The sequence below is a fragment of the Lithobates pipiens genome, unplaced genomic scaffold (assembly GCF_037356315.1).
Source record: "Lithobates pipiens isolate NorthernLeopardFrog02 unplaced genomic scaffold, aLitPip1_a1.2 Scaffold_13, whole genome shotgun sequence".
NCBI classification, from domain to species: domain Eukaryota; kingdom Metazoa; phylum Chordata; class Amphibia; order Anura; family Ranidae; genus Lithobates; species Lithobates pipiens.
The window spans coordinates 221695145-221713764 of record NW_027507718.1 but is presented as its reverse complement, the minus strand read 5'-3'; positions in this window follow the sequence as shown (position 1 = coordinate 221713764).

Sequence of the window (18620 nt, the reverse complement as noted above, 5' to 3'; positions counted from 1 at the left end):
AAAATAAATTCTGCTGCTTCTCCTGAGTACGGGGATACCACATATGTGGGACTTTTTGGGAGCCTAGCCGCGTACGGGGCCCCGAAAACCAAGCACCGCCTTCAGGCTTTCTAAGGGCGTTACAGTTTTGAAGGCCATAAAATGCCAAGATGGCACAAACCCCCCCCAAATGACCCCATTTTGGAAAGTAGACACCCCTAAATTTAGGGGTACACTAGTGAGACTAGGTAATAAATGGCGGGTGCCCTGAAACTATAAAAAAATAACTAACCAACCAGCGTCACCTGTAACAGTTATATGGTGATCACTGGTGAAAGGGTTAACTAGGGGGCAATCAGGGGGCTTTATGCGGTAGTATATGGGGGTCCCTGGCGCTATAAAAAGCTGCGGCGAACCTAAATACCTACCTGCCTAACTAGCGTCACCTGTGACACTAATACAGCGATCAGAAAAACGATCGCTTATTAGGCTGGGTTCACACTGGAGCGATGCGGGAACGCCACGAATGCGCGGCGGGTTCCCGCATCGCATGCCTCCCGGCGGCAGTTCACACTGCCCTATGCGAACTGCTGGGAGTGTCAGTGAAATGTTACTGACACCCCCAGATCAGTTCGCATATCGCAGTGCGATCTGCAAACTCGGATCGCATGGTGTGAACACCCATGCGATCCGATTCTGCTGCGGGCCAAAAAAAGGGTCCCGTGCGAATTTGCGGCGGGTGCGGCGGGTGCGGCGGGTGCGGCGAATGGCTGAACTCGAATCGCACAGAGATCGGATGTGATTTGCACTGCAGTGCGGTGCGAATCACATCCGTTCTCAAACCGCTGCAATGTGAACCCAGCCTTAGTGACACTGGCGACGGGGGGTGATCACGGGGTTAAACCTTTATTGGGGGGGTTAGGGGGGTACCTTAGAACTAAAGGGGGCTAACCCTAACTGCCCTAACAGTTATTAGTCACAAATGACACCCGCCGGGTGATCAGGGGGTTAAACCTTTATTAGGTAATAAATGGCGGGTGCCCTGAAACTATAAAAAAATAACTAACCAACCAGCGTCACCTGTAACAGTTATATGGTGATCACAGGTGAAAGGGTTAACTAGGGGGCAATCAGGGGGCTTTATGCGGTAGTATATGGGGGTCCCTGGCGCTATAAAAAGCTGCGGCGAACCTAAATACCTACCTGCCTAACTAGCGTCACCTGTGACACTAATACGGCGATCAGAAAAATGATCGCTTATTAGGCTGGGTTCACACTGGAGCGATGCGGAAACGCCGCGAATCCGCGGCGGGTTCCCGCATCGCATGCCTCCCGGCGGCAGTTCACACTGCCCTATGCGAACTGCTGGGAGTGTCAGTGAAATGTTACTGACACCCCCAGATCAGTTCGCATATCGCAGTGCGATCTGCAAACTCGGATCGCATGGTGTGAACACCCATGCGATCCGATTCTGCTGCGGGCCAAAAAAAGGGTCCCGTGCGAATTTGCGGCGGGTGCGGCGGGTGCGGCGGGTGCGGCGAATGGCTGAACTCGAATCGCACAGAGATCGGATGTGATTTGCACTGCAGTGCGGTGCGAATCACATTCGTTCTCATAAACCGCTGCAATGTGAACCCAGCCTTAGTGACACTGGCGACGGGGGGTGATCACGGGGTTAAACCTTTATTGGGGGGGGTTAGGGGGGCACATTAGAACTAAAGGGGGCTAACCCTAACTGCCCTAACAGTTATTACAGTCACAAATGACACCAATGCAAAAAAAAAAAAAAAAAAAAAAAAAATGACATTGGTGTCACTGTGACTGGGGGGCAGGGGTAATTGGGGGGGTGATCGGGGGGTAAAGGGGGGGTGTGAGTGTGCCTGGCATGTTCTACTGTGTGTGTAGAGTGTTGGTGCAACTCACCGATCCGCTCTCCTCCGTGTCGGAACGAAAACTACCGACACGGAGGAGAGAATACATCACTTCCTCTCCTGTGTTTACATTACAGGAGAGGAAGTGATGTCACCGGGGATTTCCATTCGTCGAGAGCGATCGCGAGGGGGTGGCCATGAATGAATGGCCGCCCCCTCATCCCGGATCGCTCTCGACGGAATGCCGACCGCCGCAGGCACCGGGGGGGGGCCCGATCGGGCCCCCCACCCGCGGGCAGGCAGGGACTTATATATACGCCCATATGCCTGCCCGTGCCATTCTGCCGACGTATATCGTCGTGCGGCGGTCGGCAAGTGGTTAAAGCGGTAGTAAACCCGCATTTTTTTTTTTTTTTTTTAAAACCTGCAAAGCAAAAGGCATAATGAGCTAGTATGCACCGCATACTAGCTCATTATGAAATACTTACCTTAGAACGAGGCCCCGACATCTCGCCCGATCCACGCCGAGGAAGCCGACATGCTCCCTCGGCGTCTCTTCCGGGTATCGCGGCTCCGGCGCTGTGAGTGGCCGGAGCCGCGATATCGTCACTCCCGCGCATGCGCGCGGGAGATTTAAATCCGGCCGGACGAGCGCTGCCGGATTTTCGCGGAGAGAACCCCCTTGTGCGCATGCGCCGCTGCAGTCAGCGGCGCATACCGAGGGGAATATCTCCTAAACCGTACAGGTTTAGGAGATATTTTTTTTACCTACAGGTAAGCCTTATTATAGGCTTTCCTGTAGGTAAAAGTTAAAAAAGTGGGTTTACTTCCACTTTAATATGAAACTAAAGGTATGTTGGTGTTGCGCTGCCCCTATATTAAATAACCCTCCGAGGGTGATAAATATAATGCCTAGTTACACAAATCAATAGTGTAATATATAAATATATATATAAATGTCTACCAAATAATATCAAAAAGTGCAAAGTGCTACATTAAATAAAATAAAATAAAAACACCACAGAGGTGATAAAATCCAAATAAATGAAAATCGAGTGAACAAAGGTAAGTAACTAAAAACAGTCTCTTAAACAAAAATTACTTATTTGATAAAGTGCAGAGAAAATGCAGAAAAATGAAAATAAAACAGTAAAAAAGTAAACAGACTACAGAGTCAATTGAATCAAACCTCCACGCAAACACAACTGCTTCAATTGGGTACAAAGCCAAAAACAGTGAATTGATCATAAAGTGCCAAGTGCGTCTTATAAATGTGCAGATAAGTAAACACTCTCCAGAGGTGATATAAGGGAACCACCCTAATAATAAACAAATGATATACAAGAAAACAACAAAGAATATACCTAGACCAAAAAGAGGGTGATCACATGGAAATAAAAATATAAAATAAATAAACTTAGATTTAAACAAAACATATATAGTAGTAAACACACTACAGAGCCGGCTGTAACATACGTTATACCCGAATGAATCCGGCCTCTACAGATTAAATATTCATATTGAAATCCATCAAAAAAGAAAAAGTAAAAAAGATGTAAATATTCAAGTCCATAAATAAACAGCGGTCACCTTTAAGTGCAAGTGCTTTGTGCAAACTTGTGCAAATTCAACTGAAGTGCGAATCTCCCAGTGCTTAATCCCGCTGTGATCACATCATTTAGTGGGCAGTGGCCCCTTACCTATAGCAAGGAGAAACTCGCATAAAGATGCATAGATTTCTTTATCTGTCTTCTCCCCTGGTAAATCCAGTCACCTTCTCCTTTAAATTTTATTCTTATTGCTCCATAGGACCCAATAGTTTAACCACTTGCCGACCGCCGCACGCCGATGTACGTCGGCAGAATGGCACGGGCAGGCATAAGCACATACATGTACGTCCTTTGCCTCCCGCGGGTCGGGGGCCCGATCGGGCCCCCGCCCGGTGCCTGCGGCGGTCGGTTTTCGTTCGGGAGCGATCCCGGACGAGGGGACGGCCATTCATTCATGGCCACCCCCTCGCGATCGCTCCCGACGAATGGAAATCCCCGGTGACATCACTTCCTCTCCTGTAATGTAAACACAGGAGAGGAAGTGATGTATTCTCTCCTCCGTGTCGGTATTTTTCGTTCCGACACGGAGGAGAGCGGATCAGTGAGTTGCACCAACACATCCCACACACAGTAGAACATGCCAGGCACACTCACACCCCCCCTTTACCCCCCGATCACCCCCCCAATTACCCCTGCCCCCCAGTCACAGTGACACCAATGTCATTTTTTTTTTTTTTTTTTTTTTTTTTTTGCATTGGTGTCATTTGTGACTGTAATAACTGTTAGGGCAGTTAGGGTTAGCCCCCTTTAGTTCTAATGTACCCCCCTAACCCCCCCAATAAAGGTTTAACCCCGTGATCACCCCCCGTCGCCAGTGTCACTAAGGCTGGGTTCACATTGCAGCGGTTTATGAGAACGAATGTGATTCGCACCGCACTGCAGTGCAAATCACATCCGATCTCTGTGCGATTCGAGTTCAGCCATTCGCCGCACCCGCCGCACCCGCCACACCCGCCGCACCCGCCGCAAATTCGCACGGGACCCTTTTTTTGGCCCGCAGCAGAATCGGATCGCATGGGTGTTCACACCATGCGATCCGAGTTTGCAGATCGCACTGCGATATGCGAACTGATCTGGGGGTGTCAGTAACATTTCACTGACACTCCCAGCAGTTCGCATAGGGCAGTGTGAACTGCCGCCGGGAGGCATGCGATGCGGGAACCCGCCGCGGATTCGCGGCGTTTCCGCATCGCTCCAGTGTGAACCCAGCCTAATAAGCGATCATTTTTCTGATCGCCGTATTAGTGTCACAGGTGACGCTAGTTAGGCAGGTAGGTATTTAGGTTCGCCGCAGCTTTTTATAGCGCTAGGGACCCCCATATACTACCGCATAAAGCCCCCTGATTGCCCCCTAGTTAACCCTTTCACCAGTGATCACCATATAACTGTTACAGGTGACGCTGGTTGGTTAGTTATTTTTTTATAGTTTCAGGGCACCCGCCATTTATTACCTAATAAAGGTTTAACCCCCTGATCACCCGGCAGGTGTCATTTGTGACTAATAACTGTTAGGGCAGTTAGGGTTAGCCCCCTTTAGTTCTAAGGTACCCCCCTAACCCCCCCAATAAAGGTTTAACCCCGTGATCACCCCCCGTCGCCAGTGTCACTAAGGCTGGGTTCACATTGCAGCGGTTTATGAGAACGGATGTGATTCGCACCGCACTGCAGTGCAAATCACATCCGATCTCTGTGCGATTCGAGTTCAGCTATACAGATAGTATGGCTGAATTCGTGTCGCACCCGCCGCACCCGCCGCAAACTCGCACGGGACCCTTTTTTTGGTCCGCAGCAGAATCGGATCGCATGGGTGTTCACACCATGCGATCCAAGTTTGCAGATCGCACTGCGATATGCGAACTGATCTGGGGGTGTCATTAACATTTCACTGACACTCCCAGCAGTTCGCATAGGGCAGTGTGAACTGCCGCCGGGAGGCATGCGATGCGGGAACCCGCCGCGCATTCGTGGCGTTCCCGCATCGCTCCAGTGTGAACCCAGCCTAATAAGCGATCGTTTTTCTGATCGCTGTATTAGTGTCACAGGTGACGCTAGTTAGGCAGGTAGGTATTTAGGTTCGCCGCAGCTTTTTATAGCGCCAGGGACCCCCATATACTACCGCATAAAGCCCCCTGATTGCCCCCTAGTTAACCCTTTCACCAGTGATCACCATATAACTGTTACAGGTGACGCTGGTTGGTTAGTTATTTTTTTATAGTTTCAGGGCACCCGCCATTTATTACCTAGTCTCACTAGTGTACCCCTAAATTTAGGGGTGTCTACTTTCTAAAATGGGGTCATTTGGGGGGGGGGGTTTGTGCCATCTTGGCATTTTATGGCCTTCAAAACTGTAACGCCCTTAGAAAGCCTGAAGGCGGTGCTTGGTTTTTGGGGCCCCGTACGCGGCTAGGCTCCCAAAAAGTCCCACATATGTGGTATCCCCGTACTCAGGAGAAGCAGCAGAATTTATTTTGGGGTGTCATTTCACATATGCCCATGGCATGCGTGAGCAATATATCATTTAGTGACAACTTTGTGAAAAAAAAAAAAAGTTTGTAATTTTCCCGCAACTTGTGGCAAAATATAAAATATTCCATGGACTCAACATGCCTCTCAGCAAATAGCTTGGGGTGTCTACTTTCTAAAATGGGGTCATTTGTGGGGGTTTTGTGCCATCTTGGCATTTTATGGCCTTCAAAACTGTAATAGGTAGTGAGAAGTGAACTCAAAAAATTACGCCCTTAGAAAGCCTGAAGGCGGTGCTTGGTTTTCGGGGCCCCGTACGCGGCTAGGCTCCCAAAAAGTCCCACATATGTGGTATCCCCGTACTCAGGAGAAGCAGCAGAATTTATTTTGGGGTGTCATTTCACATATGCCCATGGCATGCATGAGCAATATATCATTTAGTGACAACTTTGTGAAAAAAAAAAAAAAAAAAAAAAAGTTTGTAATTTTCCCGCAACTTGTGGCAAAATATAAAATATTCCATGGACTCAACATGCCTCTCAGCAAATAGCTTGGGGTGTCTACTTTCTAAAATGGGGTCATTTGTGGGGGTTTTGTGCCATCTTGGCATTTTATGGCCTTCAAAACTGTAATAGGTAGTGAGGCGTGAAATCAAAAATTTACGCCCTTAGAAAGCCTGAAGGCGGTGCTTGGTTTTCGGGGCCCTGTACGCGGCTAGGCTCCCAAAAAGTCCCACATATGTGGTATCCCCGTACTCAGGAGAAGCAGCAGAATTTATTTTGGGGTGTCATTTCACATACGCCCATAGCATGTGTGAGCAATATATCATTTAGTGACAACTTTGTGTAAAAAAAAAAAAAAAAATTTTTTTTTGTCATTATTCAATCGCTTGAGGCAAAAAAATAAAATATTCAATGGGCTCAACATGCCTCTTATCAATTTCCTTAGGGGGTCTACTTTCCAAAATGGGGTCATTTGGGGGGGTTTTGTACTGCCCTGTCATTTTAGCACCTCAAGAAATGAGATAGGCAGTCGTAAACTAAAAGCTGCGTAAATTCCAGAAAACGTACCTTAGTTTGTAGATGTGACAACTTTTGCGCAAACCAATAAATATACAATTATTGACTTTTTTTTTACCAAAGACATGTGGCTGAATACATTTTGGCCTAAATGTATGACTAAAATTGAGTTTATTGGATTTTTCTAATAACAAAAAGTAGAAAATATCATTTTTTTTCAAAATTTGCGGTCTTTTTACGTTTATATCGCAAAAAATAAAAATCGCAGAGGCAATCAAATACCATCAAAAGAAAGCTCTATTTGTGGGAAGAAAAGGACGCAAATTTTGTTTGGGTACAACATTGCATGACCGCGCAATTACCAGTTAAAGCAGCGCAGTGCCAAAGTGTAAAAAGACCTCTGGTCATTTACCAGCAAAATGGTCCGGTCTGAAAGTGGTTAATAGAGAGGGAATACCATAGTGTAGTATTTCAGAAATGGCATTTATTAAAAAAATTTCATACACAGGGTACTCACACATTAATAAATAGAAAAAAGCCTTTTTCTAGTAATCAGCAGAGTGTACATCCACAGTCAGCATCCTTCCCGTCCCTACGCGTGACGTCACACCACGTGACTTCATCAGGGGATGCTGGGAAGACATGCTATATCAGTATTTATAGTCTTTTCGTCCTCATTCCGGGCGCCATTTTCTTGGTGATTTACAAAACATGTGTATACGGCTGCCATCTTTTCGAAGCTCTAGTAGCTGAGCCCACTATGCACATACACTGTGCATCGTTCTACCTTGGTTGTACTCACTCTATAATCCCATGAGGCCAACATAGCGTCATAGGAAGTGGCCATGTTTACTACCATGGGGGCAGGTGATATGCTGGTGTGTCGCCCCGAACGGGCGCCGCCATTTTGTGGGTTATAATAGAATACACAAGTTAAACGGCTGATTAATATCCTATGTAGAAAAAGAGTAATTAAAACTTATATTTTATTATGAGAAAAGATAAAATCGGGTGGAAGGACACCAACTGAGATGCACATCACTTAAAATCATAACAAAGAAGCAAGCATCAGAATGTATATATAAAAAATATATATATATATATATATATATATACATACATATATATATATATATATATATATATATATATATATATATATATATATATATATATATATATATATATATATATATATATATATATATATATATATATATACACATTAATAATAATTTTAAAAAATTATAAAAAAATGTGAAAAATAAATATAGAAAATAATAGAGAATATAATAAAAAATAAATAAAAATCCTTATTAAAAGAGTAAAAAATAATATAAAAATATAAAATCACCTAATTAGAATTATTGGTATCCATAATAAGAAAAAGGGGTCGGAAATAGGGTTGGTGGAGATTTATCAAAAAATGATATATTCCAATATCCACCATTACTTTAAATTTATTATTTGGGGGAATTCTTTCAGAAAAAAAAGGTATCCAGGTATCTACTATCACTCTAGAAATCATTAAGGAAACAGTTAAGATCGAATTCTATATTCATACCTCTAGGTGCAAAAGTGTCTAATGTGAAGATCCACCTCGACTCTAATTGGCTCAATGTCCTCACCTTGTGACCACCTCGCCAATGTTTAATATATGGCTCTATTCCCCAAAATTTCAAATCCGAGGGGTCTTTATCATGATGTAAAAGAAAGTGCTTGGACATGCTATGCTTATCATATCCCTTAAGGATATTTTGAACGTGCTCTTTAATACGCACTCTAAGTGGTCTTTTGGTCCGTCCTACATACTGTAGGCCACAGCTGCACTCTAAAACGTATACTGCTCCTTCTGTATTGTAGCAAATAAAATTATTTATTTCATATGTGTCGCCCGTACTAGTTGATTTGAATTTGAATTTCTTTTCATTAGGACTTTTTGTTCTTTTACATGCATAACACCTTTTGCAAGGATAAAAGCCTTTCCCAGAAAAAAAGGTGAAAGGTTTCTTGGGGGGATCTGGTATATTCTTCACTATTTTGTCTCGGAGTGTCGGTGCTCTCTTATATATAAATCTTGGATTCTTTGGTAAATTGTCGCTCAGGTATCTATCAGCTAATAGTATATTCCAAAGCCTTCTAATAATCTTCTCAATTTTCCTATGTTGTATATTAAAATCGAAAATTAATGGAACTTCTTTCATATTCACTTCTTGTTTATTCTTCTCCTTATCTCGGATCAAAACTCCACGGTCCATTTCTTTCACTTCTTCTATCTTTTTCTCAATCAGATCTTTACTGTACCCCTTTGTGATGAACCTTTGTCCAATTGTTTCTGCTTGGCTCAAGAATTTTTCGATATTAGAACAGTTACGTCTAAGTCACATAAATTGTCCTTTGGGTATATTAAAAATCCAGTTCTTATGGTGACAGCTCTCTACTGGGAGGTAACTATTTCTATCTACATTTTTAAAGTGCGTTTGTGTTTTCAATCTTGATCCTTCTTGTAGAATTTCTAGGTCTAGAAATGTTACTTTTTCTTTGCTTATCTCCCATGTCAATTTTATGTTTTTTCTATTCTGATTCAATTTTTCCAAAAATAAAGTAAGCTTATCTTGGTCTCCTTTCCAAAATATACAGATATCATCTATATATCTTTTGTATATTGTTAGTTCTGCAGGTTTATCGGTGAACACCATTTCCTTTTCCCAATTTGCCATAAAGAGGCCTGCTACACTCGGAGCAAATTTAGCCCCCATTGCGACTCCGGTTCGTTGATGGTAATAATTCTTTCCATACCAAAAAGTCTAAGCATTTTATGATGAACTTCCTCTGTATACATGGTAATTTAATATGTGTTCTCAAACCCCACTTGGTAGCTTCACATGCTTGGTAATGGGGTATTATTGTATACAGTGAGGATACGTCCGCAGTAGCCAATATCCAGGGGCCTTCTTCTTCCGAGATATTATTAATAATTTGAAGCATCTGTTTTGTAACTCTCAAATAGGCTTCAGTTTTCTGAACGGCTGGTTGTAAAAAGGAGTCTATGTATTGGCCCATTCTTGATGTTAAAGAATCAATTCCATTTACAATTGGCCTAAAGGGTGGATCCGTTTTGTTTTTGTGTACCTTCTGTAATGAGTATATGATCGGCGTGCGGCATGAGTCTGGTATTAGATACCTGGCTTCCTTTTTATTCAATATATTCTTCTTGACTCCAAGATGTACTATTTGTTCCAGTGCATTTCTACACTTAAACATGGGGTTCCCTAATAATTTATCGTAAGTTTCTTCGTCTTTTAATAGACCATTCATCCCTTGACAATAGTGTTCCTTCGAGGGGATGACAATTGAACCCCCTTTGTCTGCTGGTCGAACTACAAGATCTTTTCTTTTCATAAATTTACGAATACCACTCTTGAGAAAGTTCGGTTCTGCTTTTTTCTTTATTTTTAGGTTCCTTAGTTCTTCTGTTACTACTTTTCTAAAAACTTCAATATGTTTATTATCCTTAATCTGTGGGTTAAAAGTCGATCTGTTCCTTAATGTACTATGTACTATGTTGCCTTCCTGACTTTCCGATGGTTTATGTACATAGGTGTTCCCTATTATATATTTTTTAATGTTCAATTTCCGAATAAACTTTTGGATACCAATAAATGTTTCAAATTTATCCAAGTTTTTTACAGGTGCATATTTGAGGCCTTTATCGAGAACGCCTATCTCCTCGTGTGTCAATTCTTGACCACTGAGGTTAATAATCCCTTCTCCCTTTGCACTTTTTGATATTATTTGGTAGACATTTATATATATATTTATATATTACACTATTGAATTGTGTAACTAGGCATTATATTTATCACCCTCGGAGGGTTATTTAATATAGAGGTAGAAGGCCAGTTGCCAGTTCACATCTCCAAATTAAGCTCCCAGCTCACAAACCCAAGGGTCCTACTTACTTAAGTGCACTTAGGCCGCGTACACACGGGCGGATTGTCTGCCCTACTAAGTTCGTCAGACAATCCGACAGACAGTCCGTCCAAATTTTGAATGAACGGACTTGACCACACACGATGAACAGACAGTCCGCTGAAAACTTGCGCGATGATGTGTACAGCACGTACGACGGGACTAGAAAAACGACGTCCAATACACTGCAATGCAACCTTCGGCCGTGTAAATCCTTTCTGAGCATGCGCCATACTTAGTCCGTCCAACTTGCCTACACACGAGCGGACTGTCCGCTGAAACCAAGTTTGGACGGACAAAACCAAGTTTGGACGGACAAAATTACGGAAATTCCGAAAGACAAAGTCCGTCAGACTGTCCGCTAAAAAAGTCCGCTGAAGCCCACACACGAGCGGATTGTCCGCTGAAACACGGTTCAGCGGACTAAGTTGGGCAGACAATCCGCCCGTGTGTACGCGGCCTTAGTCTTCAAAACACCAAGCTATGGGCATAATCACGCAATTTTGCTGTGATTTTACTACGATTTTTATGGGTCATGTTACTCAAGAAACACATTAAAATGCAACACGGGTGCGTTTTTGCAGCATTTACAATGCATTTCAATGGGGAGGTGCGTTACACAATGGAAGAACAATGGATCAGTGTGAAGACATACATGAAATTTAAAGGAATACATTTTTCTTGTGCTTTATTTTAACGCAAAAGTACTTTTTTTTTAGGTCATTCATTATGATCGAAATTTGTTTTTTGTAACTTCGGAAAAATTTGAATTGATTATGTTCCCTTCATTTAGATGCGGTATTCATAAATTCAAAAATTCGTAAATTTGAAAATCCAGAAATTAAAAAATCCGAAATAATAACTACCTAATAATAACTATTTTTAAAGGTATTGGGATTTCCTTTCAAATTTGACTGTTTATGAACGTAACGAATATACAAATTTATCCAAAGTTACAAATCATCCTAAATAATCAATGCCAAATTCTAAATGAATGGAACATAATGAATGAATAATAATAAATAATAATTATAAAAAGTTTTTTTATCATTATTATTATTAGTAATAATAAATTGTTAAGTTACATTAGTTTAGATGTGGCATTCATTATTTTGGATAATTCATAGCTTCAGATAAATTTTTATTCCTTATGTTCACTAAGAGACAAAATTTGAAAGGAAATTCCAATACCTATAATTTAATAGTTAGTAATAGTTACTATTATTAGTTATTATTTTTAAATTTCACATTTTCTGGTTTTCGTTCTTTTGAATTTTTGGATTTTCGTTCTTTTGAATTTTCGGATTTTCATTCTTATTTTTGGATTTTCGGAATTTAGAATTTACAAATTTACGGAGAAATTTGTTAAACCGATTTTTTTTGTCGAATCTCATTGAAAAACAAATTTGGAACTAAAAGCATTGCACATGTACTTGTACTCGTGCAAATGCTCAGATGCTTGACCTGATACTTGGACAGACAGGAATGATCGGTGCGGCAGGGGGAAGGGTTAAAATCACTGATCTCCCTGTGCAGCTTTCAATAAAGCATCTGACAGCCACATCTCCTCTTCTCAGTTTTCAGCTGCTTTATTAAAAGCCACGCGGGGATTGGTAATTGTAGCTCCTTCCCACCACTGCACTGATCGTCCTTCACTGTCCCCTGTGTCCTCTTCTGCTTCCCCCCCCCCCCGTGTCCTCCTTTCTGTGCTCCTCTGTGTCCTCCTCAGGTCCCCCTCTGTTATCCTCCGCCCCCCCTGTCTCAGATCTTTCAGGATAGAGAAGAAGGAACTGGTATATATATATATATATATATATATATATATATATATATATATATATATATGTAATTTACCGCTCCTTCCTTTTCTGAATGAACAGAATGACATTGTAATAAATATTTAAAAGTAAAGTTGTAAAAATGATAAAAACAAAAAGCACTGGCACCCCCCCCCCCCCCCCCCACAAAAAAAAGAAAGCATTGTAGTAAAAAAATAACAAAAAATATTTAAATTGTAAAAAGTAATAAAAAAAAATTGTAAAAAATTTAATTGTAAAAAAAATAAATAAAAGGAAAAACTACTGACACAGTCCACACCTCATTAGTGCACATCAATGCCACCTATCAGTGCCCATCAGTGCTGCATATTAGTACCACTGTCACATGACATTAAAAAAAAGTAACGGTAATCGGTATAGGCGAGTACTTGAAAAAAAGTATCACTTGTACTTGTACTTGGTCTTAAAAAAGTGGTATTGGTGCAGCCGTAACAATTATATATAAAAAAATATTCATACTGTATTTTTTTTTAAATGATCCATTTTGTTTGTGTTTTTCGGCCAAGTGCATAGTGAATTTTTGGTTTTAGTCCAGAATTTTTTATCTTGGTGCACCACTATTACAATGTATTACATTAGAAAAGATGGCAAGCTTTTAAAAATGTTAATATTTTGGTAAGCCCTATACAGTATCATAAGGCAGTATTGATTATGGCTAGATTTAAAGCATAAATACAATATTTAGTGCAATTGTGTATTCTTTCAAAAAAATAAATTCAAGTGTATTTAAAGCTATTTACTTATTGTTTTTTTTTTTCTAGAGTGGGGAAGTGTTAGAACCTTCATTCAGTTTTTATTTACCTCTATTTGTCCTAGTGATCTAGTTTGGCTAGTAGCCAGTCAGACTAGCTTGCATACAAACAGTATGGGCTGACAGGGAATGTATAGAGAGCAGAGCAAGCAGAGGTGATGACTTATGACCAAATCTTGTGAAATTACAGTACTGTGTTTGTGGGATTTGGGATCCTCAGCTTTTCATTGATCCCGTAAGAAGGCCCATTTATATTACCCATCCTTGCATAGGTAGCCAGGTTGTAAGATAAATATTATTTTTTTACTTTAAGTTAGCATTTTTTTTTGAGTAGTGGGGCAAGATGAGCAGATCCAGGGCCAATTCTAGGTTCCTAAAAGACCTGGGGCACCTAGATAAAAAAGTTGAATTGTTTGTAATATACCATGATACAACGTTTGTTTCTCATTTCTCATGACTGAATATAAAAATCAAATGTATGCTATTGCTTAAAGTGATATTAAAGGCTTTAATTAAAAAAACAAAAATGTTATATCATTGCACAGAGCAGCACCGATCATCCTCTTCTTGGGTCCCCTGCTGTCCCTCTGGGCTCCTCCCCCTTCCAAGTCCCCCAAAGCAAGCCACTTGCTATGGGGGCATTCGTGTGTGCTCGAGTTCATAAGACACACAGAACGAAGCTTGCCCCAGCTCCCCACTCATTTGCTGTGATTGATAGCAGCCGGAGCCAATGGCTCACACTGTTGTCTCTGAGCCAATGAGAAGGATGATAGTCAAGACAGTAGCCACTCTCATGCACATTGGTGAATTAGGCTTGGGCTCAGGTAAGTATTAGGTGGGGCTATGGGGGGAGCTGCAAGCTAAAGGTTATTTCCCTTCGTGCATAGAATTCATGAAGTTAAAAAGCCTTCAGGCTTTGCCACCACTTTAATGACTTAACCATTTGAGTGGTAACCTGTATACACCCCATCATTACAAGGCCATTTTATAGTTTTCAGTGCTGTGATAGTTTGACTGACAGTCACTGTATCCAAATAAATTGGCAAAAAAATCCCAATAAGAGTATATTGATTGGTTTGCGCAAAAGTTATAACGGCTACAAACTATGGGATATTTTTATGGAATTTTTATTTATTACATTTTTTATTTAATAGTAATGGTGGCAATCAACCACTTATAGCAGGATGGCGACATTGCAGCGGACAAATCGGATGAGGCGATCATGTACAGGTATGTGATTTCCCCTGTAGAAATTGCTGCCCCACAGTACATATACGTGGGACAATCAGCAAGTGGTTAACCACTTCAATACTAGGCACTTTCACCCCTTTTCTGCCCAGGCCAATTTTCAGCTTTCAGCGCTGTTGCACTTTAAATGACAATGGCGTCGTGCAACGCAGTACCCAGACACAGTTTTTGTCATTTTTTTTTGAGAGATAAAGCTTTATTTTGGTTTTCTGTTATAGAAGTATTTTTTCTCCTTCACTGATTTGCACTGATGAGGCTGCACTGATGGGCACTGATAGCCTGAACTGATTGGTACTGATGAGGTGGCACTGATGAGGGGGCACTAATTTGTAGCACTGATGGGCACTGATATGCAGCACTGATGAGCATCGATAGGTGGCATTGATGGGCGGCACTTATGGGCACTGATAGGCAGCACGGATAGGCGGCACTGATGGGCACTGAAAGGCAGCACTGATTGGCATCACTGCTGGGCACCGATTGGCATCACTGCTGGGCACTGTTGAGGCTGCCCTGATTATTTGTGCAGGTCTCCCTTGTGAGGAAATGCCACTGATCGGCTCTCCTCTCCTCGCAAATTGTCAGTGTGAGGAGAGGAAAGCTGATAACCGGCATTTCCTTGCTTACATGTGATCAGCTGTGATTGGACACATCATCAATCCCTTTACTGAGATCGGTGATGCGCTGTGTCCCAGGGACACTACAAATTCTGGATGCAGCGCACCACAGATCACCACGATGTACGCCAGGATAGTGAGTGTGGGACCACCATATCACAATACCCACCTTATTGTGGCAGGTGGTTAAAGACAATGTTTCTTTTTGATGTTATATAATAAGCAGTAGGGTTGTTTTTTACTCCATCAATGTGCTACTGTCCCTTGAAGCATATACAAACATAAAAACAAAAACGTAATATATTTCAGCTTACCAGTCCTTACATGTGGTATTTGCATTTGTTTTCCTTTTTTCTTTTTTTTTATTATTCTTTACTTTCAACTGGTAATTGTGAGACACCCTTCCTGTTCTAGGGTGACTATGCTCAATCCTCTATTGTATCTCTGGAGGGACTGATAGATGTCACTGAGGTTGAAGTTGAAACATCTTCCTTTCCATCTCCATTACATGGAGGGTGGTGGAATTAGTAGTTTACAGAAGAAAGATAACATTGTTTGTTCTTTCAGTGCTCCTCAGAAGAAGTGACCAGGACACTGCATTACTGGCAAAATCAACAGATATTTGTTGTACCTGCTAAAAATGTCTGTAAAAAAGAAAAATAAATAAAAATCCTTTAGTGCAAACAGAGCGTGGGTCATGGACCCATTGTAGCTACAATGTCAGTAAATGGGATAAAAGTCAATGTGGAAGAAGTTCACTTTATAAATGGCTGCAGCTCTTCTTCAATGAGGGTATTGGTAGCCTCTGTTAACTTTAATTGATAACTGAAGGAGAAGGCACTGCCATCTAAGTGTAAGCCCTTGTACACATGGTCGGACATTCCGACAAAAGAATCTGTTGGATTTTGTCCGATGGATTTTGTCCAAAACTTGTGTTGCATACACACGGTCGGACAAAGTTGTCAGAAAATCCGATCGTTCAGAACGTGATGACGTTATTTCGTTACGACGGGACTACGTTCAGGCTAGTAGCCAATAGCTTTGGTCTAGGAATTTGATCTAAGCATGCGTGGCACTTTGTCCGATTGGAATTCTCTACACACAATCGGACAAAGTCCGATCGGATCATGTTGTCGGAAAGTTTTATAGCCCAGCTCTAAAACTTTGTCCATCGGATATTCCGACGGAAACAGTCCGATGGAGCCCACACACAGTCGGATTATCTGACAACACAGTCCGATCGGACATTTTCCGTCGGAATGTCCGACCATGTGTACAAGGGCTAACAGTAAGTCCTCTTTCACACAAACGATCCGTTTAGGTCCGCCTGTCAGTTTTTTAGGCAGACCTGAACGGATGCTCCATAGACCTCTATGGAGCGTCGGATGTCAGCGGTGACATTTCCGCTGACATCCGACCCGCTCCGATCCGAAAAAGTGTGACGGAGGAAAAGCCTACTTTTCATCCGTCTGAGGATTGGATCGGGTGATGACGGACTCTGCGGTCTGTCGTCATGCGATCTCCCATAGTGGAGAGCAGTGCTCTGACAGATCTGTCCCTGCACAGTGTGCAGAGACGGACCTGTCATCTTCCTGCTCAGCGGGGATCGACGGAGCAATCCCCGCTGAGCAAGCGGATGTCCACGAGGCGGATCTTCACGGATCCGTCCCATGTGAAAGAGGCCTAAAATGTATAAAAACACAATGATTAAAAAGAAAGGCACTCAAAGGGGTTAATGTGATGCAGGCATGCACCATGACATCCTATCTGGATAAACTGGCAGGCTGTGGGCAGTCAGATGTCCACAGTTCCAAAAAGGATGGATGAGGGTAACTGTCAGACAAGTGGACAAGCAGACAAGTGAGGGAAGCCTTCATGGAGACACTCACCTGCGCCCCTGTACAGCAGGGGTGACTGATCACTAATCCATCCATCCCTCCTGGACCTGTGCCAAGCCACTGGCTTTCGTAAGAAACAGATGATCTTCCTGCACCGCGTTAACCCTTGTGAGTGACTTTCTTTTGTGTTTTTATACATATTATTATTACACGTAGATGGCAGCGCCTTTTCCTTCAGTTTGCAATGAAAATGTCCGTAGCCTGAAAAATGAAAAGTAATTCAACCACAGCATCAAAAGATTAGTAAATAGCGGTATTTTAACCACTTCAAGACCATGCCTTTTTCTTAAATAAAAACATTATATATATTTTTTAGCAGAGACCCTAGAGAATAAAATGGCAGTTGTTTCAAAATTTTATGTCATGCTGTATTTGCTCAGTGATCTTCAAAACACATTTATTTTCAGGAAAAAAACACACTTTCATGGATACCTAACACATCATGCTTTAAAATGGTGCAAGCTTGTGGAATGGTGACAAACTACAGTACTTTAAAAATCTCCATAGGTGACGCTTTAAACATTTTTAACGGTTAACAGTTTAGAGTTACAAAGGGGATCTAGTGCTAGAATTATTGCTCTCGCTCTATCGATCAATTTTTGAAAAAAACACAATATTTTTTACTTTTTGCTATAATAAATATCCAAAAAAAACAAAAAAAAAAAACAAATGTCTTCATCAGTTTAGGCCAATAAGTATTCTTCTACATTTTTTGGTTAAAAAAATCGCAATAAGCGTATATTGATTCGTTTGCACAAAAGTTATAGTGTCTTCAAAATAAGGGATAGATTCATGTCATTTTTATGTCACTGTCAGGGAAGGGGTTAACACTAGGGGGTGATCAAGGAGTTAAATGTGTTCCCTAGGTGTGTTTATAACTGTGAGGGGATGTGACTGACTGGGGGAGGAGACAGATCATTGTTCCTACTTATTAGGAACACACAATCTGTCTCTACTCCCCTGACAGAACCGGGATTTGTGTGTTAACACACACACACACACACCCATTCTCGTTCTGTCAGGAGCGATCACGGGTGTCGGGTGGACATCTGCTTTAGTGTCTTAAAGAGTCGACGTACAGCTTCGGCGATTTGCACAGCCATACCAACCTGCTCCAGTATAGCGGTTAAAGAGGAACTGCAGTCTGCTCACAGAATTTGTAATAAAAATCTTTGCCATTCTGAAGCTTCCCTCCAACCACTTTGCATATTATTTTATATATACCAAAAATGCTGCAGAGATCTCCCTCCACTGAGTCTGGCTGCAATCATTTTACCTGTGGGCAGCTGAAGCTCCTGCCTGTTCACTTCGTGGATTTACACAGATACACAGAGGCACACCTCCAGCTCTGCAG